The sequence below is a fragment of the Herpailurus yagouaroundi genome, unplaced genomic scaffold, assembly GCF_014898765.1.
Source record: "Herpailurus yagouaroundi ecotype Mexico unplaced genomic scaffold, PumYag 28, whole genome shotgun sequence".
Lineage (NCBI taxonomy): Eukaryota > Metazoa > Chordata > Mammalia > Carnivora > Felidae > Herpailurus > Herpailurus yagouaroundi.
The window spans coordinates 827,740-852,286 of NW_024412376.1; the positions used below are offsets into that span (position 1 = coordinate 827,740).

Consider the following 24,547-nt stretch of genomic DNA (forward strand, 5'->3'; position numbering starts at 1 on the left):
CTTCAATATCTCATTCTTTCATGTTTATATGCCATTCTATACTTGCTTAAATGTGCTTTCCTCTTGACCTTCACTTTACCTCTTATTCCAATGCATTTTAATTACTATTTTAACTTCTCCCTTCCTTTCACCATACTGTTCCACTACTCACCCTCAGCATAATGCCTAATGCAAAATAAATAATCAAGAAAAGCCCATTGAATAATTGAATCCTAGGAGAGCCATAATCTCCTATGTTCACTTGTTAGATTTCTTAATATATGTTGCTATTTTTCCTGTCCCACAAAATGAACTGTTTGGCACATACTGATTTAATCAATGTGAATTATATTCTATTTTTGTTGATGTGCCTTTTTTTCATATTCCCTTGGGCATCAATTTATCAAGGATGAGTAATATCTGGCACATAGAGTCTCTAATAGCTTCCTTTTGTTATTAGATCAATGATTGAGTAATTGAGAAAGAAAATATCTAGAAAAAGAATGCCCAATTCCTTGAAAATGGCGCTAAAGAGAAGGCATGGCAGAATAAAATATTAACAATGAAATTGCTTTGGGGTCATCTGAATCCTTGTTCATGGACACTTGACACCACTTTTATAGTATATGTTCAGCAGCCAGTATCTTCATAATGGTAGTTTGACCTCTGGATATTGGGTGAAATTATTGTGACTTTATTTAATGTTTGCTGTATTTTAGAAGACACATTAAAAAAAAAAAACTCATCTTAACAAACAGATTCTCCCTCCCACCTCTCTACCTTCACCCAAATCCCCAAATCCTCACCCATCTTCAGATCCTTCTCCAGAGCCTAACCCAGTTAATAGTTATTTTCTCCCAGTTTTTCAGAGACTGTCTAAGCCTTAATTAATATATATCCTTTTTTTACATAAATGGGACCCTATTACATAATTCTTCTATCACATCACTCTCTTCCATAATAGGTTGTAATAATCATGTGTGCTAATACACTTGTTTCTTTTCAAGAGCTCCATAACATTACACAGTATGTATGGGCCATAATCTAATTAAAAATATCCTATTGTTGGGCATTTATTGCTGGATTTATTGTTGCAATAAAAAATGCTGTAGTGAACATGTATGCCTATATATACATATATACAAATACAAAAGCATTCAGAAACTTATAATATGTATATGTATGTATATGCATATATAGATATATGTGTATATATACACATAAAGTTGTTCATATATATATATATTTCATGCTAATTGTCTATAGGATACTTTATAAAAGAGCATTTGCTGTTATAATTTTTGAGATATAATTGACACCAACTCTGAGAAACCCAGCAAGATACACTAGCATCCACAAAGACATGCTGCACAAAATTTAATCAGTACCCAGATTTCTATTATTGAAGCCTCATCAACCAAGTCATCTACACTCATTTTCTAGATTGCTGGCTGGCTAAAGAGCAAGTAGCAGATGTTGACCTTGCAAAGGTTAACTTAATAGAGTTGAATTTGATTCAGATTCAATCACTGCTTCCACAGCTGTTCTGTGGGCCAAATAGTAGGCTATAGAGGTGATGTCATGGTGTTGCATTGCAAGGTTTGATGCTCAAACATGACTCACACCTATGCCCTGAAAGACTCTATTGTCATTTTGCTCCTGGGTGGAGCAGGGATTTGACTCACTCACTGACTCAGTCCACCAGCACAGCCTCAAATCTGCTGATGGACCTTCCATGTGAGGATATTAACTCCAACATACCCTCTTCTCCAGCAAGTAGGTAAAGGCACAGAGAGCCCCAACCTATGATAGTCTTTTGCTCTGCAAAATATAGCTTATTCTTGGAGTTCTCCATCCCTTCCTCCTCTTTTCCCCACTCCACCCCACTACCCAGCTCCCTAATGGTACTTTAAACAGAAAGAGGTCATTTAAGTATAATTTAACAAACATGGTATGTGTAATATTGTGGCTAAGCATTTCAGTTAAATCCATGTGCTTAATTATAGATATATAATTTATCTGTAAATAAATCATGCTAGGGTGAGTGCAGTTTGAGCCTCAATCCCTCCTTACCAAGGAGATAATAGTTTCACAGCTTGGATGTGAACAAGCTTCATGGCTTTTTTTGTTTGTTTTGTTTTGTTTTTTGAGAGAGAGGGGGAGCAAGAGTGCAAATGGGGGAGGGACAGAGGAAGAGGAAGAGAAAGAGAAGTCTCAAGAAGGCTCCGTACCCAACGGAGCCAATGAGGGACTCCATCCCATGACCGTGATATCATGACCTGAGCCAAAATCAAGAGTTGGACACTTAACAGACTAAGTCACCCAGGCACCCCTAGCTTCATGTTTTGATTGGATTCCTTATCCTCTGTTACAGCTCCAGGTTTTCTATTGCTCCCAGAATCACTTCTTTACGCGTTCTGGTTGACATGTTTATGAATGTCACAAGGTAATTTTCTTGCTGCCAATTCTTGGTCTTTTAATGTATTCCTTTGCTTTCCTTTCTAAGAGATGCTTCAGCTTCTTCTCAAATATTCCCTTTTCTTCTCATTTTCCTGGTAGTGTCAGCATCTGCATTAAATCAATGTCTTGTCTGTGTTTGTTTAGATCTGTCTTTCCAGAGATTTCTCTGGGACTATCTCTTTTCATGGAGTGAGAGGCTATTTCTTTGCCATGCAGGAAATCTCATCAGTAGGTCAGGAAAGACCAGCATTCAGGCATAGTCATCAGGAAGAGTGTTCCCTCTCCAATACACACACACACACACACACACATACATGCACACAAACACACACTAAAATGAGCTCTGTTTATGCTAATTACCATTTATGCATTTTTAAAAGCTACTTGAGATTGGCAGAAAGTTCCTCTCAGCACCTTCCCTTTTTATTCCTGTACTGCATCCTCAGGCTGCCCTGAGGTTTGGAATGTCAGCAGATGGGAGGGATGGAACAGACATGCTTAAGTAGAAGAGGTGAAGCAGGAGGAAGACATGTTTGTTTCATCATCTCGGTAGAATGTTGTTACAGCTTGGGCTGGGATAAGGTTATGATCTTATTCCTTGGGGTAGAGCTATAGATTTTAGCCTTAGCTGCTTTTCCTAAAAGCATGTTCTACTCTCACCTCTTCTTTCTATGATTTTGAAAGTGCAACTGGTCAAGAAGAACCAATGGCACAAATGTGCCATATATCAACACACACTGACTCTTGCTCTCACAAAAAAAGTCAGTTAGGAGAGGGAGATCTTGGAGACAGGATCTTAATAGAAGATCTGGACTATGGTTTCCATCTGCTATTTTCTAGCCATCTGGCAACCTCTCCTGCCCTCCTGTGCATAATCATCTAAAGGCAGAAGGCTGGCTTGGGCTTCACAAGGTCCCTTCTATCTCTAATACCTATTATCCAAGCTCTTAGTTTAGTTAATCTGTTGATGCCCTTATCTTACCCCCAAAAAGACAGAAGTAGAAATAAGTGATTACTAGGTGCCATGAAGTGAAGTGGATCATATTAATGGAAAAGCTGCTGTAAGTCAAATGGTATAGATCAAATCAGATGACCCTCTAAACCTTGGGATTCCTTGAGTATATTTTTAGTTAGAAACAATAATGTAATAGTGGTGACATGAGACCATGTAAAATGTGCTCAGCACAGTGTTTAGAACATAGTCAGGCACCAAGAAATGAGAGTTTCTAATAAAAAAAATAATGATTTTGTTGTTAACTTTTTATAGAAAATTCCTCACATGATGTACATAGGCAGGTATATAATCTATCTTTGGTATCCACTGAGCAAACAGGTATATATTTTTTAATTTAATATTATATGTTATCTCTATGAAATATGCCTTACTTCAGTACCTCATAATTATAGTCTAATTTTACTGCAGCAAATAAAAAGTTTAGGGACATGTTTGCTCAGAAGACAGGATGGTCTTTCCCGTTAGGCATACCTATCATCTGCAGGTGTAAGCTACACAGCATTAAAATAATTGTCCTGCATTTTGTCACAAGAACACTGTTGTTCTCACTTTTAAAACAAAATTCAAGGGGTGCATGTGTGGCTCAGTCTGTTAAGCATCTGACTCTTGGCCTCAGCTCAGGTCTTGATCTCAAGGTTGTAAGTTCCAGCTCCACAATGGGCTCCATGCTGGGCTTGGAGCCGACTTAAAAAAAATAAATTAAAAAAAAAGAAAAAGAAATAAAACAAACTTCAAGTATATCAATAAAATAATGATACTTCTATATACTCACTTCTTAATGCATTGATAGAATTCTTCTTTCTAAATTTTAAAAATCAGTTTATTACTAATAAAGCAACAATCACATTCCAGAGCATTCTTTCCCCCTCTGTCCCCATTAGCCCTCTTTTTCCTTGGCCACACCAAAGGACTGCCATGCAGGGTTGTGCTAGCACAGAGATACTGGGGAGAGGAGCTGATGGATCAGGTTAAGAGGGGGAGACGTCATTTATATGTCTCCCATGTAACTGTAATGGGGTTTAATTGTGTGTGACAGGCTGGATGCAAAATTCCAGGAAACTGAGAATTTTCCCTAGTGAAAACAGTGAAGAATGACAAGCTGGGTTGGCCTGAATCAGTAATAGAAACTCCAAGGCATAACTTGACATGATGAGGTTTAGCTGAAAACTGTTTGAAAACAGTCTGGAAAGTGTCTCCTAGGTTGTCATTAGGAAAGAAACAGCCCTGAATAAAACCAATTCTCAGAAGAGTCTTATCCTACATAGATGTGCTCAACCACATGGCTGTCTTTCCACCCTACACATACACTCAACCCAGAGATGGTAGTGACTGTCAAAAGTCAGGTCCTGATAATGGAGTATGGAATATGTGTGTAGATGATATATAGAGTATGTTGGTGGAACTGAAAACAAGATTTATGAGACTTCAAATGAAATCTAATGCATGTTACTTAAATCCTATTCATAATTTTAGTTCCTAACAATTATATAAATTCTGCATTCTATAGAGCATTTCCCTATATTATCTTCCTTAATCCTTAAAACAATCTCATATAGTAGGCAGAGCAAATCATATCATCCTTACAATTGAGATAATGGAAACTCAGTGTGGTTAAGAAAATTACCACAACATCATACAGGTTTTCAGATTTTCTTATAGGTTCGGTAATTTCACCAGAATCTAAGAAACTACAAAGTTTCTAAGTGTTAGCTTTGAGAACTTATGTTAACCTAAAAAACTTACCATAAAACAATGATGTTTAGAAGTCAATGGAGTATTGTAGGTCCATTTCATTTTATTTATTAATTTTTAATTTTTAAAATGTTTATTTATTTATTGAGAGAAAGAGCGCAAACAGGGGAGGGGCAGAGAAAGACATGCACACAGAATCCAAAGCAGGCTCCAGGCTCTGAGCTGTCAGCACAGAGCATGATGCCAGGCTCAAACCCACAAACCATGAGATCATGACCTGAGCCCAAGGTGGATGCTTAACTGACTGAGCCACCCAGGAGCCCCTCATTTTATTTTTTAACTTTATGTATTTATTTTGAGGAGGGGGGAAAGGCAGAGAGAGAGGGAGAGGGAGAGAATCCCAAGCATGTTCCACACTGTCAGGGCAGAGCCCAACATGGGGCTCAAACCCATGAACCATGAGATTGTGACCTGAGCTGAAGTTGGATGCTTAACCTACTTAACCACCCAAGTGCCTCATCTCATTTTAAACAGAGTAGGTGAGATTCCATATTTCCAGAAAAAAGAAAATGGGGTTGAGTGGGAATTATTTACTTTATAAAGGAAATCTTAATTTATCAAAAGAATGTGATATGACTAGTTTAAATAACAAGTAATTCCTTTAAATGTACACTAGAATATTTTAAAATTCCTTTATTGATATATGTGTACTGATACATTTTAGGTGATCAAATTTATTGTAAGTAAGCAAACTACCACATATAAAGAATTCCTATAAATCAATAAGAAAAAGCAAACAAAATTAAAATGGACAAAATGTATTGCCAGTTGAGTAATAGAAGATAAAGCCCAAAAGGTCAACAAACACCTGCTTAAGAAGGAATGTTAGTTCCTACCTTCTTCCCTTCTTCCTGGACACATGGTTGTCCAGTGAAGGACTACATTTCCCAGCATCCTGCTAAGGATGCACCTCTATAAAACTAAGTAGGGCCAGTGGAATGTGAGTGGAAGGGATGTGTGCAGCTTCTGCCTTATTTGCCTATGAACAATGTTTTTCCAAAAATTCTCTAATCTTTTCTCAAAAGTTGGTATGTGGCAATAAGCTAACTATAACCATGAAGACAAGGATGATGACCTACAGGATAGTAGTGTAACAAAAGGAAAGATCCTTGAATAACTGTGGAGTCAAGCCACCTCACCAGCCTGGACTACCCAACATAAGATTGTTATACAAGAGAGAAATGTCCTTTTTAAAAACTACTATATCTGTGTGGCCTATGTGTTACAGTAGCTTAGCCTTCACCCTAATATAATGTTCAAACTAACTAGTAATCCATGAAGTGCCAGTTAGAACCAAGTTCTTTTTCATACCCTAAGGTTGATGACATTTAAAAATCCCTGTGATACTCTAAATTGGCAATATGAAAATAAGAAATACTCATATATGAAAATATGAAATATTTTCAATATGAAAATAAGAAATACTCATATATTTCTACCTGAAGTATGAATTGGTACAACAACTTAGGGAATAATTTGTAGTATTTGTCAATATAACTAATGTAGAAAATTACCATCCCCTACAATTCATTTGTTTTAATTCTGACCATTGTAATTTTACATACTGAGATATATCTAGAGCAGTTACAACATCACTTGTATTACCAAAATTTGAAAGCAACTTAAAAGTCTATTAATAAGAGGATGGATAAATAAGTTGTGGTATTTTCAAATAACTGAGCACAATCAGCAGTTATAAAAAATGAACCACCTCTATATGTAACAATATGAATAAACTTCATAAACATAATGTGAGAGAAAAGGAAGATGAAGAATACGTATAATATGATAGTAGTAGGTAAAATTCAAAATATGAAAAGCATAATTATTGCTTTGACTACATATATATTGTAATAAAGTTATGAAAATGCAGTCTGGAAGAATACATACCAGATTCTTCATAGTGGTGTCTCTGGGGAAGGAAGACAAGGAGGTGGATCTGTGAAGACAAACAAGGAGGACTTCAACATTGTTCACAATGTTTTATTTCCTTTGTGGAAAATGTCATGAAAAATTGTTAATATTTGTAATTATGGCTATTGGGGTACAATCAGTGGTGTGCTGGATCTGGATCACACAGGGAGAGTGAATTTTGTGCATCTCTCCCCAACTCCCTTTTCAAGGATGTCACACGATGGCTTGAATTGGCCACAGGGGAAGTACTTACATCACAGAAATCAGCAAATGGTACAAAGCAGAAGTTTTTTATTCTTCCGGAGAGTCAGTTAACCTTGACTAGCACACTTCTGGGTACAATGTATCTATTAAATTAATCTTACTACTTTTAATAATTTTTAAAATGTTCAAAATATAAAAAATTATAGTTCTAGCTTTAACTTTTCAGGATTTTTTCTTTCTTTTTCATTTTCTTTCTTTTTTTTTTTTCTTTTGCACAAAACATCCTGCATATGTGTCTTGCTGGGGGTTGGGAGAAATTTTGGACTTTCTACTTACTGCACAATTTCAAGAGCAACTGTCTTCAAATCATATATGACATCCCTATGTGGTAAGAAACTTCCTGTCTCTTCTCAAAGAAGATGGCGTCTTTCATAACTGCCAGAATGCCTACACTTATCTCATGAAATTTTAGTTGTTGAACCACAGTTTTGACCTCTACTTGTATAAAGATAAATCCTGATTAAAAATGGTTATGATATTGCCTTGAAAGTCTATATGGTTTCAACAACCTCTGCACCCATAATGTAGGGTGTAATGTAATTATGCTTTCTGAACCCCAAATCAGGACATGTGGTCATACAAGTATGGAGGACTGTGGGCAGGATGCTTGACTTCAGTCCTGGCATTAAGATTCTGGGCTTTCAATCACTGCAACCACATTACAGATAACAAAGTCTACTTGTTCCCTATTAATCAGATAAGAGTACTCTGTTAACCTTAATCCTTGAAATAATTATTTTTAAATAACTTCCAATTTTTTATTAAAAAGTAAAATATATTAAGTAAAATATATAAATATAAAAATATATAAATATAAAAGTAAAATATATAATATATAGAAAACATAGTTGTGAAAAGAGAAGTAAATAAAATAAAATCACCCACCCATAATTTCATGACCCAGAGACAACAACTGTTAATAGTTCAATAAATAACTTTTCAGCTTATCTTGTGTGTATATATATTTTTTCTTTTCAAAATAAGATTAAATCATGTACACTGGGTTTTTTTAATTGAGGTCTAGTTGACATACAATGCTACATTATTTTCAGGTGTACAAAATAGTGATTTCACAAGTCTATACTTTATTCTATGCTCACCCTCACCACAAGTGTAGCTACCACTTGTCACCATACAACGTTATTACAATACCATTAACTGTATTCCCTATACTGTACCTTCCTTCCCCATGATTTATTCATTGCCTACATATACACGGCTTTAACTGGCCTTTTCCACATGAGACTCTATCATTAGTTTATTGCCATGTCATTTAATTTTCTTCAGAAGTGTTATTTTTATAACTATAAAGCATTATATAACAATAATCAAATTCATTTTACCCATTCTTCCACTGTTAAATATTTGGATTATCTGCAATTCTTCCATATAATAAGCAATGATGTGATCTTCATCCTAGTAACTCTGCATACACCTCTTTTCCTTTTTTTGGGATAAATCTTTTAAATTTTTAAAAATGTTTTATTTATTTTTGAGAGAGACAGAGACAGAGTATGAGTCAGGGAGGTGCAGCGAGAGAGGGAAACATAGAATACGAAGAAGATTCCAGGCTCTGTCAGCACAGTGGGGCTCTAACTCATGAACCGCGAGATCATGACCTGAGCCAAAGTCGGATGCTTAAATGACTGAGCCACCCAGGTGCCCTGGGACAAATCTTAATCATGTAATTTCTGAGTCAAAAATTAGGAATACTTTTCAAACATTTTCAGTGATTATCTTTATGAAAATTGGTTATCCATGTAGAAACTTTATATCATACACAAAAATACATTTCAAGTGTACTAAAAACAAATGTAAAAAGTAAAACTGTTGATTTCAGAGTAAAATTTATAAAGATACCTTTTATAACACCAGGTTCAAGGATGGGGAAGAGAAAAATACAATCAACAGATGTAACAATAAATACTTTTGAGTATAATAAAATGTAAAACTTTTGTATGACAAAAGACACAATAAAAGACTAAGGACAGACTAGGAGAAAATATCTGCAACCCATAGAATGTAAAGAATTAGGATCCAGAACATAAGAACACTTATAAACCAGTAAGAAAAATATAAGTAATACAATAGAAAAACAGGCAAACAATACGAAAGGCAAGCCATAAAAAAAGGAATCTGAACAGTTAATAAACTTAGGAGATGTGCTCAAATTTACTAGTAATAAACAAAATGTAAATTAAAGTAACAAACTGGATCACATCCATCAGAATAGCAAAAAATTTTAGTCTGACATCAAATTTAACAAGAATGTGATATAAATGGGACTCTCACAAGTTGCCAGTGAGAAAGTAAATTGGTTCAAACATATGGAGGAGCAACTTGGTGATATTTATGAAAGCTCACAATGTTTGCTCTTGGGGTCTACCAGGATGAGTCAAGTCAGGTGCCCAGGGCACGACATTGAAGGAGACATGCACTCTCAGGGTCATATGAGTGCAGGTTAGCACCTGAGAATGAAGTCCTCCTGAAAACTGTGCTCCATGTACTTTGCTTGCCTCACCCTGGTCCCAGCCCTGATGTACATGTCCCAAAAGCCAATACTCCATTTCTAAATATATACTCACCAGTTCATTCACATGTGCTCTAAGAGACACGAACAAGAATTTCATTGCAGCATTGTTCATAAAAGTGAAAATTGGAAACAATCCAAATGTCCAATAATAAAAGAATATACATATATATATAGCATTTTCATTGAATAGTATATTATAAAATAGTTTAAATTAATAGAGTTACATGTATCAACATGGCTAAATCTCATAATAAATCTCAAAAACATAATTTTGAATGAACAAAGTGAGTTGCAGAATGATAAATTTGGTATGATTCACTTACATAAAGCTTGAGACATGCTTTATAATATTATTAATTATTTATAGACACATTCATAGATAGTGTAAGACAAAAAAGTCATCTGAATGATAAACACTAAATTCATATTAGTTCTTTCTGTAAAAAGAGAGGGAGAATTAGGGTCAGAGTAATAAATGTAAAAGGTTTCTTTAACTGTTAAGTTTTTTTTTTGTTGTTTTTTTTTTGTTTTTTGAGAAAGAGTGAGAGTGCTAGTGCAAGCCAGGGAGAGGGATGGGAGAGGGACAGAGAGAGAGAGAGAGAGAGAGAGAGAGAGAATATTAAGCAGGCTCCCTGCTTAAGCAAGGAGCTTGATGTGGGGCTCAGTCCCATGATCCTGGGATCATGACCTGAGCTGAAATCAAGGTCAGACATTCAACCAACTGAGCCACCCAGGCAGACACCCCAAGATTTTTTTTTAAGTATCTGAAGCAAATACAACCAAATGTTAGGACTTCTTAAAGTTGGGTTGTGCACTCCTGGGTGTTCATTAAATTATTTTCCACAGTTGTATGTGTGTTTGGATATTTAATAATTTTTAAAATGACTAAAAATGTTAAAGTTCATATTCACCTCCATAACTAGATGACTTTGGGAAAGTCAATTAACTTTTCCTGAATATCAGTTTATTTGTTCTCTAACATAATTATACAACTATATCCCAAGTCATAGAGTGATAGCCACTGCATTTTCTAATTCCACAGAGATTTTCTTGCTGTGTGTTAAACCTGGCTCAGCTTTTGAACTACTCCTAAGGTCTGGTAGGCTGTACTCATTAAATAGTGGGGCCCAGAATGGGTCCTATGTCATGAGATTCAGAACTGGATATGCCTAGGGTGTTCACTGAACTGTAATTCCATTTTCACCCTATTATCCTCACCTCTCAGGTATTGTGGTCGACACAATGACATACCACCCAAATCTCCTTGAAGGAAGGACTTCTTGCCCACTGCTGGGAGTATGTCAGCAGACAGTCTCTGGTTGCCAGCCCCTCCAGAGATTACTTCAGCTACAAAGAGCCACCTCATTCAAGGTCAAGCCTTTCCCAGGGTAGCGCATATCCAGTGACTAATAGAAGTTGGTACATAACCATCTAACAGTTTTGGCCCAACCCAGGATGACTACAACAGGGGATTTTAGGTTAGCTCCAAAGCTTCCTGTGGGATTGGTTAAGGCTGTTGCAGCTTGACCTCTCCTTCCCTTCCACAGGTACCAAGAGCATTCCCTAATTAATATTCTGTGGGCTAAACTCTGTTTCAAGGTCTGTTTCCTGGAGAATGAAACTTGTGAGGTTGGTATCAGGAGTGGGATGACAAAGGTTATATGGGGTTTTGGAACTGGATTGCTTGCCATCTGGTTAGCAATGAGGAGCTTCTAATCAGTGATAAACTGAGCACAAGTAGTCCCTGGCAAAACTGGCTATCTACAGTGGATTGAATAGTGTTCTCCCCCACCATCCATATTCATGTCCATCCAGAACCGCAGAAGATGACCTTATCTGGAAATAGGGTCTTTGACTTTATTATACCATACACAAAAATAAATTCAAAATGGATTAAATACTTAAATGTGTGACAGGAAACCATCAAAATACTAGAGGAGAACACAGGCAGCCACCTCTTTGACATCAGCCATAGCAACCTCTTACTAGATATGTCTCCTGAGGCAAGGGAAATAAAAGCAAAAATAAACTATTGGGACATCATCAAAATAAAAGCCTTCTGCCCAGCAGAGGAAACAGTCCACAAAACTAAACGACAGCCTGTGGAGTGGGAGAAAATATTTGCAAATGACATATCTGATATAAGGCTGATATCCAAAATCTATAAAGAACTTATTAAACTCAACACCCAAAAAACAAAAATCCAATTTAAAAATGGGAAGAAGACATGAATAGACATTTTTCCAAAGAAAACATACAGATGGCTAACAGACACATGAAAAGATGCTCAACATCGCTCATCATCAGGGAAATACAAATCAAAACTACACTGAGATATCACCTCACTCCAGTCAGAATGGCTAAAATCAACAACACAAAAAACAATAGGTGTCAGCGAGGATGTGGAGGAAGGGAAACCCTCCTGTACTATTGGTGGGAATGAAAACGTGTGCAGCCACTCTGGAGAACAGTATGCAGGTTCCTCAAAAAGTTAAAAATAGAACTATCCTATAACCCAGCAATTGTACTACTCGGTTTTTACCCAAAGGATACAAAAGTACTGATTCAAAGGGGCACATGCACCCCAATGTTCATAGCAATATAATCAACAATAGCCAGATTATGGAAAGAGCCCAAATGTTCATCGACTAATGAATGGATAAAGAGGATACGGTATATATATATATATATATATACAATGGAATATTATCTATCAAAAAAAATGAAATCTTGCCATTTGCAATGATGTTGATGGAGCTAGATTGTATTATGCTAAGTAAAATAAGTCAGAGAAAGACAAATACAATATGATTTCATTCATATGTGGAGTTTAAGAAACAAAACAAATGAATATAGGGGAAAGAAAAGAAAAAAATAGAGGGAGGCAAACCATAAAAGAGACACATAACTATAGGGAACACACTGAGGATTTCTGGAAGGGAGATGGACAGGGGGGATGGGTTTAATAAGTGATGGGTATTAAGGAGGGCATTTGTTGTGGTGAGCACTGGGTGTTACATGTAAATGATGTATCACTAACTTCTAGTCCTGCAACTAATATTACACTGTATATTAACTAACTAGAATTTAAATAAAAACTTGAAAAATTAAAAAACTTTTTTAAAAAAGGAAATAGTCTTTGAAAATGTTAATTAGTGAAGAATCTCAGGATAAAATCATCTTAGATTCAGGATTGCTTTAAGTCCAATGATTGTCATCCTTATGAAAAAAGGGGAAATATGCAGAGAGAGACAAATAGGGAAGAAGGCACGTGAAGATGGAGGCCGAGCATGAAGTCATGTAGCCACAACTTAAGAGATGTCAGGAACCTCTAGAAATAGGAAGAGGAGGAAGACTTCTCCCCTAGAGTCTTCAGGAGAAGCATGGTTCTACTGATACCTTGATTTCAGACTTTCAGCCTCCAAAACCATGAGAGAATAAATTTCTGTCTAAGCCATTCACTTTATTATGGCAGCCATAGGAAACTAATACTTACTGTGGTTGTTAAAACTTTCACCAGTAGCAAATTGAAATGGTTATACCAGGGGAAGGAAATGCCGGTAGCTGGTATAAAGTACTAGATGTGTCAAAAGTTTGGAGAAAATAGTAACAATGTAATTCAGTAGCTATTACAAAGATAGGTTGATAGTCTAGAAAAGATAGTGAAAACCTGAGAGCAATTTACAGACAAATGAGAGCCAAATGCAGACGCAAGAGGACCTCCTTGAAGCATACAAAAAGGCTCTCAAATGCTAGACAGAGAAAACAGAGAAAGGTGACTACCAGGCTCAGGACTAATTGTGAGAACAGCAGACCTCCAAAAAAAGGTGAAACTTCCGGCCAAGGACATCTGAGTTGATTTTAGCTTGCCCTTCAATCTTGAAACTCCTAACTCCCCAAACTTCTGAAGTGGGCCACCCTTCCCTATTAAGAGCAGCATTCCCCTCTTACTCGAAGACAGTGTAGAAACCTTTACCCACAAGGTATGTGTCCCCATCAGACCTGCCCCCACCTCACTTTTTGGCCTCCATCCTATAACTAGTGTTAAGTTTCAGCACACCCCAGATGCTGAGAATACAGTGTGAGCCCATGTCCCTCATTCTCTTACAGGAGTGGTTTCTGAGAGCTTACCCAATAATCCCCCTGGGAGTCATCTCTGTCTCAGGACCTCTTCTGGGAAATTCTACCTGAGAAAATATGCATTGTCACCATCCCACAGAGGTTGGCTATTTGCATACAACTTCATGTTTTTAAGTAAGTTTCAATGTATTAAAAGAGGAAATTGGGAAATAATGGTGGTAAAACTAGTATCTCTAACTTTGTCCACAGCAGATCCAACAGCTCTGAAAGTTCCGTAAATGGCTCCTAAATGGTCTGAGCTCCCAGTCAGTTTTATTAATAAATTTAAGAACATTTGACCTATAATAGCTCCCACAAGCTTACAATTTGCTAATTGAAAGACTGCCTGCAACTAAAAGCAGGCTTTGCATGACACAACCCTCTTGCATATTGGAAACAAAGGTCTCTCGAGGGATTTCAGGTTTACAAAGTCACATTCATGCTTGGAAATTTATGGGTTTAGCATTTTCCATTAGGTCATTTCATATCTTTAGGTTTTAGATCAGAGGATGGAAAATACACAGGCATGGTCATGGAACATTAACTGGAAATAATGAAGCTTTCTCTGGTACCTCTGCACCACTCCAAAGGAGATACTTGATTTAAAGTCCGTGAAAAGTAAACTGAGCCTTTCCAGAATAGATTATTTGGGACTAAATGTGAAGAGTTAAATAGTCCTTAATATAACAAAAACAAATTCTCTGGTGATATCACTCAGAGGAGAACGAGCAGTGATGTTTCTTCTTTAAACTGAAAGGCATTGATAACCCTGACCTTCAGTTAAAGTTGAAATAACTCTAAGTGAGGGTAGACATTGCTCTAGGGGCTTCTAGTCAAGTCACAGTTGAATTGTGGCTCATCCAGCTGTTCAAGGCTCATTCAAGTGTAGATGGTATGCAAACAGAGGAAGTGTGATTTATGTTTCTGTTTAAGGAGGTAATCTCAGCCAGTACTAATTTAACATCCTTTATGCTGACAAAATGAACAGAGAACTCAAGATATGGGGACAAAGCCATGTGAAGTCATAGCCTTCAGCACCCAGTCTAGCATCTCATCACAATTAAAGCAGTACAGATGCATTGGCATGAAAGAAGGAAATCTTAAAAGCTAAGACAAAAGGACTTCATTCTATGAAACCATCATGAAAATGAAAAAAAAAAAACAAAAACCATAGAACAGGAGAAAACATTTGCAAATTGCTCACTGGATGAGGGACTGATAACCAGAATATATAAAGAACTCTTAGAATTCCATAATAAAGAAACAAATAACCCAATTAAAAATGAGCAATGTCTTTCAATTGATATTTCTTTTTTTTAAAAAAATTTTATTTATTTTTGAGAGGGAGAAAGACAGAGTGTGAGCTGGGGAAGGGGCAGGGAGAGGGGAAACACAGATTCTGGAGTAGGCCCCAAGCTCTAAGCTATCAGCACAGAGCCCTATGCAGGGCCCAAACCCACAAAGCCATGAGATCATGACCAGAACCGAAGTTGGATGCTCAACCAACTGAGCCGCCCAGGTGCCCCCAGTTGGTATTTCTTAAACAAAGGTATATGAATGACCAATAAACACATGAAAAGGTGTTCAACAGCATTGGCCATTTAGAAAATGCACATCAAAACCACAGTGAGCTACCACTAGGATACTAGAATCAATAAGACAGATATAAAAAATGTTGGTGAAGATGTGGAGAAATTGGGAACCCTATACATTGCTGATTAAAGTATAAAATGGTGCTGCTGTTTTAGAAAACAGTTTGTCAGTTCTTTAAAAGGTTGATAGAATCACCATTTGTCCCAGCAACTCCACTTCTTCATATATATCCAAGAAAAATGAAAACAAAAGCCTATACACAATGTTTATAATTGTTAAAAAATGAAAAGAACTTCAATGTCCATCAGCTGATGAATGGATAAGCTAAATGTGGTATATCCACACAATGGAAAACTATTCAGCTGTAAAAAATTATGAAATACTGATACAGCATGCACAAACCTTAAAAACTTATGCTAGGTGAAAGAAAGCAGTCATAAATGACAACATACTATATGAATCCATTTCTATGAAATGTTCAGAGAGGGAAAACCTAATTGCACAGAAAGTAGATTAGTGGTTGCCTATGGCTAGGGGATGGGTACTAAGCAGAGAATGCTAATGAGTACCAGTTATGTTGAGGAGAAAAATTTTCTAAATTTAGATTGTGATGATGGTTGCACAATTCTTTCAGTATATTAAAACCATTGAATTGAATACTCTAAATTGGTGACATTTGTGATATGCAAAATTATATCTCAAAAATATATTAAAAATTTTTTTTACTTTAAAAAATTTTTTATTTTAGAGAGAGAGAGACCTTGAATGGGGGAGAGGAGTAGAGAGAGAGAAAATTGTAAGCGGTCTCCACACTGAGTGTGGATGGGATCGATGCAAGGCTCAATGAGATCATGACCTAAGCCTACATCAAGAGTCAGATGCTCAACTGACTGAGCCATCCAGGTGCCCCTTCCAAAAATTTTTAAATTAACTTAATTCTATGGAGGCTGCTCTATCCATTTTTTCTCTAAGCCTAGGTCTAAAATGGAAAGGAACTGTTCATTCTTAGTCTTTTAGGGGGGAAACCTGTATTTTATTCCATAGCTGATTTGAGTTTTACTTCATCTATATATATTTTTCATGCAGGCGACAGATATATATATATATATGTGTATATATATATATATATATATACTTCCTAACTAATTAGAAGTTATATAGGGATGGAAAATTAATGTGAAAGAGGTTTTTTAGGGCACTTACTTAGGTTGGTTGCACTGTTGTATAGCCCTGAAGCTTTCTTGCGGAGCTGCTTATTTTCATCCTGTATTCTCCAATGTCTTTGTGGTGGATTATATTATTTGTTAGTAAGTATTCCCTTAATTCTGAATCTTTCCTACCTCACTCCTAAGAGAAATATATTTCCCAGTGAAGTTAGGTTTGTCTGGGTGACTTGCTTTGGCTAAGTAGTGAGGGAAATAGTGACTCCTGTTAATTCCAAATGGATGCTTGAAGAAGCTTTGGGTTTTCTGCCAACCTTCTTATAGCTATCCAACTAGAAGTGAGCATTCCAGATAGAAGTGTCTCCTTCAGCTTGAGTCTCAGACAAAAGACATGTGAAGTAGAACTGAAGTGACTATCAGCCCAAAGCAGAGCTACCTGACTGTCCATGATCTTCAAGGAAGAAATAAATGTTTGCATTCCACTGATTTTTTTTTTACACAGCTTATCATAGTGAAAGCTGAATAATGCAATTATCATTTTATTCATTCAGAAAACATATTTTGAGTAGTACCATGCATTTGATTCTGTGGCTATTCTTTAATAGACAAAACTTGGTCTCTTCTATTGTCAACCACTTTGTAGTCTAGAAGGTAAAATACAAAAGGACAAAAATAAATCAAATACAAAATAGGTGGTGAGTGATATGAAAAATATAAAACATAATAAGAGGTTTAGAGCAAAAAAATATTATTTCTGACTCAGAGAGATCATAGAACCTTCATTTTAGTAGATGAAAACCCAATTATATATTGATTGAAAGCAAAAGATATATACAATTTAACATAATGTATTCAGTTTTCAGCTTAGATAAGTATAACAGTAAAATACAATGAAGACTAAGGTGAAGGTAATTTAAAATGCTGATGTAATTTCATAGAAGGAACCCTAATATACTGTAGATTTCTAGTTGTTTACAAATATTGTCTTCTTAAATTTTTTGGTTTGGTTTCCTTTTCTTTATTTCTTCTCTCCCTCTCTATCATTCAGTTATATAAGGTACTCACACCAGAGTGCTTCCAGAGGTGAGGAGATTACTTTTCCCTGAGCACAGAAGTGCATCAAGGTGAGTACATGGATCAAGTTGCATGGAGATCATGACCCCACTTGAGGGAAGAGTTCACAGGAGAGGTGGCACTGTCAGAAAGCTGTCTCCACGGATTTTAGTGTTGGAAGAGACCTCTCCTACTTTAATCCCATTCCCCATTATTGTACTGGTGAGACCAGAGGCAGAGAGAAGCTGAGGAACTCATTCAGTCACACAGCCTGTTACGTGGTAGCCCTGGGACATGGGAGCAGGCCTCTCGATTCTTCGTTCTGTTCTTACATTTATTTGTAACAACTCTAGTCAGATCTTTTGTTTTTTTTTTTCACCTTGTCTGCGGTGAGTTAAATTTAAAAACTGAATGTAAAAGTTAGTAGTTTAGGGCCCAAGTCAAAAGTGCCTATAGGTTCTGGACAGTTTACATGAGCCTGAATCAAAGAGGGCAGTTGTGACCCCACATGGTTAGAATGCAGTCATACAGGCATAAGGGCCCACTGTGGCCTTTTTAAGACTGGATAATGTTCTGAGACAAGAATATTGAGTGGGGAAGACCTTTACAAATAGAGGGGATAGTGTGGATAAAGACAGAGAAATGGGGACATGTATTTAAAGAAAAGCCAGTAGTCTTATTTGAGGACATATGAAGAGTGTCTCTTGGTTGAGATAAGGGTGTGGTTCCTATAGCCTACACTGAGATAGGGATGAATTCACCCCAGCAAGCAACAGTATGCAGAGGTCCACACCCAATGACTAGGCAAATTGTTCTTCTCACTAGGTGCCACTGTAGGACAGACAACAACTAGAGCTCTTGTACTTTCCTCAAATGATACTTCTGTTCTGAATATGATACTACACAAGCCTCTGAGATTTACATCATCCCTCAAAGTAGGAAAAGAGTCAGGAAAAATCCTAACACGACTGAACAACCCATGCAGCAATAAGTTTACTTGGAACTCACTAGATTTTTTAAAAATCCTATTGCCATTTTATTTTTTAAATTTTAATTCCAGTACAATTAACATACAGTTATATTAGTTTCAGATGTATAATATAGTGAGTCAACACTTTTCTACATTATCCTGTTCTCATCACAACATGTGCACTCCTTAATCGCCATAATCCCCATAATCACCTATTTCACCCATGTCCCCACCCACCTCCCCTCTGGTACCCATCAGTTTGTTCTCTATAGGTAAGAGTCTGTTGAAGTAAAGGAAGGTGGTGGCAGAATAGAAAGACCCCAGCTTAGGTTCATCCTACAAACACATAACTATCAAATCATCCTAAATAACCCAGAAATTGTCAGAACAAACTCCACAACTAAAAGGAGAGAAGAGTCCACATTGAGAAGGTAGGAGGTGTGGAAATGTAGTTTAGGAGAAAAATGGATCACAGTTTCTGCAGAGGGGAGAGCGCCACGGTCATGGAGAAGGGCAAGAGAGAGAGGAGCAGTGAGGGGAAGGCACAAAGAGGACATTTCTCTGAAGCTGTTGGCTTGGAAAATGAGAGGGGCTAAATTATATGAGTTCTTGCAATCAGTGGGGCTTATAAAGCCTGGAATTTTAAAGATCAGTGGGATTGGTTGGGATATAGACCAGAGGGCACTGCCCTGTTCCTGGTGAGATGGCAAACAACCTGGGCTGCAATTTGAAGAGCACCTGAAACACACAGTGGAGAGATTATTTGCTCTTAAAGCATGTGCCTGAGAGTCAGTGTTCACGGAGACACCTCTCTGGGGACAAAGGAGCTGGCTGGTGCCATTTTCTTCCCCCACCATCAGCATAAACACAGAGCCATCTACAAAAATCAGTGAAGTGCTGACACTGGCTGCCTATCTTGCTTATTCCAAGTGCCACAGCTCTGCACTTTGGTGGGGCTGCTCTTCTCAGTCAAGCACGCCTCCATCCCAGTGCAACAGGCCCCTTTCAGAGAAGACCAGGAGAAACCCCTCTCCATATCACGTCTCCTGACCAGAGAGTTCTACAGGGCTTCAGTTCTAGTGGAAGTAGTATCAGGTCTCATTTAACAAGCAGACCAGGGCACACCTAGTCAAAACTCACCACATTCAGGCCAGGGACCAAACACTTCCCATAGCAGGCAAGGACAGCCTCTGCAGACAACTGGCATCAAGGATAGAACAACCAAAACGCAATAGCAGAGCACACACAGCATACATCAGAGACACTCCTGGAAGTGCCAGGGCCTGAACACTATATGAATCACGTCATAAAGCCATCCTTCAGGAGCAGGAGACAAACTGGCTTTTCTAACACAGAGAAGAAGATAGAGACTTAGACAAAATGTGAATGGAAGTATTTAGCCCAAATGAAAGAACAAGAAAAGGTCATGGCCAGAGATCTAATTGAAATAGATATAAGTAATATGTCTGGTGGAGAATTTAAAGCAACTATCATGGGGGCGCCTGGGTGGCGCAGTCGGTTAAGCGTCCGACTTCAGCCAGGTCACGATCTCGCGGTCCGGGAGTTCGAGCCCCGCGTCAGGCTCTGGGCTGATGGCTCGGAGCCTGGAGCCTGTTTCCGATTCTGTGTCTCCCTCTCTCTCTGCCCCTCCCCCGTTCATGCTCTGTCTCTCTCTGTCGCAAAAATAAATAAACGTTGAAAAAAAAATTAAAAAAAAAAAAGCAACTATCATGAAGATACTCATTGGGCTTGAGACATCAGTGAGACCCTTACAACAGAGATAAAAAAGTTAAAGTATCAATCAGAGATGAAGAGTGCAATAAACAAGATTAGAAACATGCTTGATGGAATGAAAAACAGGCTGGAAGAAGCAGGGAGATGAATTAGTGATAGAGAAGATAAAATAATGGAAAAGAATGGAGCTGAACTAAAGAGAGAAAGAAAAATTAAGCAACATGAGAATAGACTCATGTGACTCCATCAAACATAGTAACATTCATATGATAGGAGTCCCAGAAGAAGAGAGAGAAAAGGGGGCAGAAAATTTATTTGAGGAAATAATAGCTGAAAACTTTCCTAATCTAGGGAAGGAAACAGACATCCATCTCTAAGAGGCACAGAGAATTCCCATCAAAATTAACCATAGCAGGCCAGTACCAAGACATATTGTAATTATATTTGTAAAATATAGTGACAAAGAAAAAATACTAAAAGCAGCAAAACAAAAGAAATTCTTAACTTACAAGGAAGACCCACAAGGTTACCTGGAAACTTCTCCACAGAAACTTGGCAAGCCAGAAGGGAGGGGCATGATATATTCAATGTGCTAAATGATAAAAGTCTGCAGCCAAGAACAGTGTATTCAGCAAAGCTATCATTCAGAATAGAAGGGGAGATAAAAAAATTCCTAAACAAATAAAATCTAAAAGAGTTCATTACCACTAAACCAGCCCTGCAAGAAATATTAATGGGGACTCTTTGAGTGAAAAGGACAGACCAAAAGTGACAAAGACAAGAAGATCAGAGAAAATCTCCAGAAACAATGACAAAACGAGTAATAAAATGGCAATAAATACAAATCTATCAATAATTACTTTGAATATAAATGGAGTAAATGCTCCAATCAAAAGACATAGGGCGTCAGAATGGATTAAAAAAATGAAGTCCCTCCCTATGCTGCCTACAAGAGAATCATTTCAGATCTAAAGACACCTGCAAATTGAAAGTGAGGGGATGGAGAAATATTTATCATGCAAATTGACGTCAAACGAAAACCAGAGTAGCAATACTTATATTGCACAGGGTAGACTTTAACACAAAGATGGTAAGCAGAGATGAATAAGAGCACTATATCATAATAAAAGGGATGATCCAACAAGATCTAACAATTGTAAATATTCATGCCTCTAACATGAAAGCACTCAAATGTATAAAACAATTAATAACAAGCCCAAAGGAACTAACTGATAATAATACAATAATCATAGGGGACCTTAACATCCAACTTACATCAATGGACAGATCATCTAAGCAGAAAATAAATAGGTTTTGAATGACACACTGGATGAGATGAACTTAACATATATATTCAGAACATTCCATCCTAAAACAGCATCACAATTCCAGACTTCAAGTTATACTACAAAGCTATAGTGATCAAGAAAGTATGGTACTGGTACAAAAACCCAGTGACACATTTATCAATGGAACAGAATAGTATGTTGAGAAATAAATCCACTATATGGTCAATTAATCTTCAACAAAGCAGGAAAGACTATCCAATGGGGAGAAAAAAAAAACTGTCTCTTCAACAAATGTTGTAGGAAAAACTGGACAGCAAAAGAATGAAACTGCACCATTTGCTTTCATCACACACAAAAATAAATTCAAAATGGATTAAAGACCTAAATGTGACATCTGAAACCATAAAAGAAAGCATAAGCACTGATTTCTCTGCCATCAGCCAGAGCAACTTTTTTCTAGATAGGTCTCCTGAGGCAAGGGAAACAAAAGGAAAAATAAATTATTGGGACTACATCAAAATAAAATCTTCTGCATAGCAAAGGAAACAATAAACAAAAGTACAAGGCAACCTGTGGACTGGGGAGAAGATAATTGCAAAGGACATATCTCATAAAGGGTTAGTATCCAAAATATATAAAGAACTTATAAAACTCAACACCCCCCCAAAATGAATAATCCAATTAAAAGTGGGCAGAAGACATGAATAGACATATTTCCAAAGAAGACATCCAGATGGCCAACAGACACATGAAAAGATGCTCAACATCAGTGCATCATCAGGGAAATAAAAACCAAAACCACAATGAGATATCACCTCACACTTGTCAAAATGGCTAAAATCAATAACATGAGAAATAACAGGTGTTGGCATGGAGGTGGAGAAAGGGGAACCCTCATGCACTGCAAACTGGTGCAGCCACTCTGGAAAACAGTATGGAGTTTCCTCAAAAAGGTAAAAATATAATTACTCTATGAACCGGTGAGCACACTACTGGGTATTTATCAAAAAAATACAAAAGTGCTAATTTAAAGCCTAACCCTTTATGGGATAAGTCATTTGAAAATATCCTTGACTTTTTTTTATCTCCAAGAAGAATGGGGCCTTTTGATAGACTTTAGGTTTAGTTCTAGAAACATATAAGCAGTTAGATTTCTTTATACTTCAATCTGACTATGAAAGTCAGAGACACAGGAAGAGAATGTCTATTCCAAACAAGGCTATATATTTTAGACATCCAGGTGCTTGGGTTCTTGCCCAAATGTCTTGTTCCTTTAGATGATTGTTCCATTTCTTTCCCTTTGCTAAAATAAAAATTTCCATATATTGTGCTATGACTAAGACCTAAGCAAAACAACACACTTGAAAGAAAAATCAACACATTTGTTCTTTTCCTATACTGAAGGCATGCTTTGGAAATGTAGAATTTCCTCCCAAATGTTTCTGTCAAACTATCCCTGCTCACAAACTCCAACTTAAAAAATATATTTATAATAAGGAAAACTTCAATGTATCTTTACTATAACATACAAAAACAGACCACCAATACACTAAAAAGACTAAAAACTGTGGTGAAATTATATAGACATTTTTCATAGTTTGAATTTTAACTTTGAATTAGATATATATTTGTGAATAATTTTTTCAATTTTTTCAGTCAATTTTGGGATAATCACCAGGTCTCCAGAAGGTTTCAGTACACTCTGTTACAGCAATGGATTGCAGGTGACTGATTCTGGCATCCCCCAACAAATTCCAGTGGGAGCACTGAAGTGAGCTTGGTTCTACTCCTGGCTCTACCAGTAATTCCTCCAGAGGCTTGGGCTAGTCCCATTTCCTCATTTACTCATCTCTAAAATGAGTGGGCCCCTAGATGATCCCTAGGCCTTTTCCAGCTGACACATTCTTTGATTCTACTTTTTTTAATGAAACTTTTAGACTCACAGATTGACAAATGAATCCTCTAGAATTTTATTTTTTTTCTCCCAATAACATATGTTTTATTAAAAGTCCATTGGAGCTAATTTTATTCCTCTTTCTATAATTTGAGTCAGAATTTTTCTTTATACTTATACATATGGAGGAGGTGTTAATGCTGGTAGAACTTTACCATGCTATGTACCTTTTTCATCTCAGATCAATGGGATCTCCCTTGTTGATTGAAAGTGATAATAGATCACACAGTAAGAAAAAGTATTACCCCATGAAAAGGGAAAGTGGGCATGATTTTCCATTAGGAAGAGAACCAGTCATATCTCAGCAGAGACTGTTCAGTACAAACTATTGCCTAATCCCTATATTCCCATATAGCTTTATTGGCAGATTCAAGGGTAGGATTGAGTTTGGGGGCAGTTAACGGTATTGATAGTTTGCTTTCAAACACAATCTTGCTATGTGTAAAGCTCAGAAATATAAAGCTTAAGACCAACTGCAATCAATGCAATTCTGTAAAAAGTATGGCATGCTGGAAAGAATGCCACGAGATTATAGAGAAGAAAGAGAGAACCATGAAGAAAAATAAAATGATTTTAAACCATCCCAGAAAAGAAATTTAATACCAGCTGAAGTCTGGGGAAAGAATTAACAGTAGAATATAAAAATAAAAAGTAAACAGAAAATAACAAAAGGATGAATTTGGAGAGCTAGAAGTAAATAGTGGAAAATGAGAAATTACTAGTTTGAGTGAAGAACTAGTACTCCAGAAAAATAA

At 36.9% G+C, this 24,547-nt stretch overlaps 1 protein-coding gene across 9 annotated transcripts in view; it reads right to left on the reverse strand.

Annotated features, from left to right (window-relative positions):
• The window catches only part of PSD3 (pleckstrin and Sec7 domain containing 3), a 746,112-nt gene that overhangs the window by 708,020 nt on the left and 13,545 nt on the right, over positions 1–24,547 (reverse strand). For all 9 annotated transcript variants that reach the window (XR_005797446.1, XM_040496884.1, XM_040496672.1 and 6 more), the window contains one exon: positions 7,097–7,145. The gene's annotated coding sequence lies outside the window, so the exon portion shown is untranslated. The remainder of the gene's footprint in view (positions 1–7,096; positions 7,146–24,547) is intronic.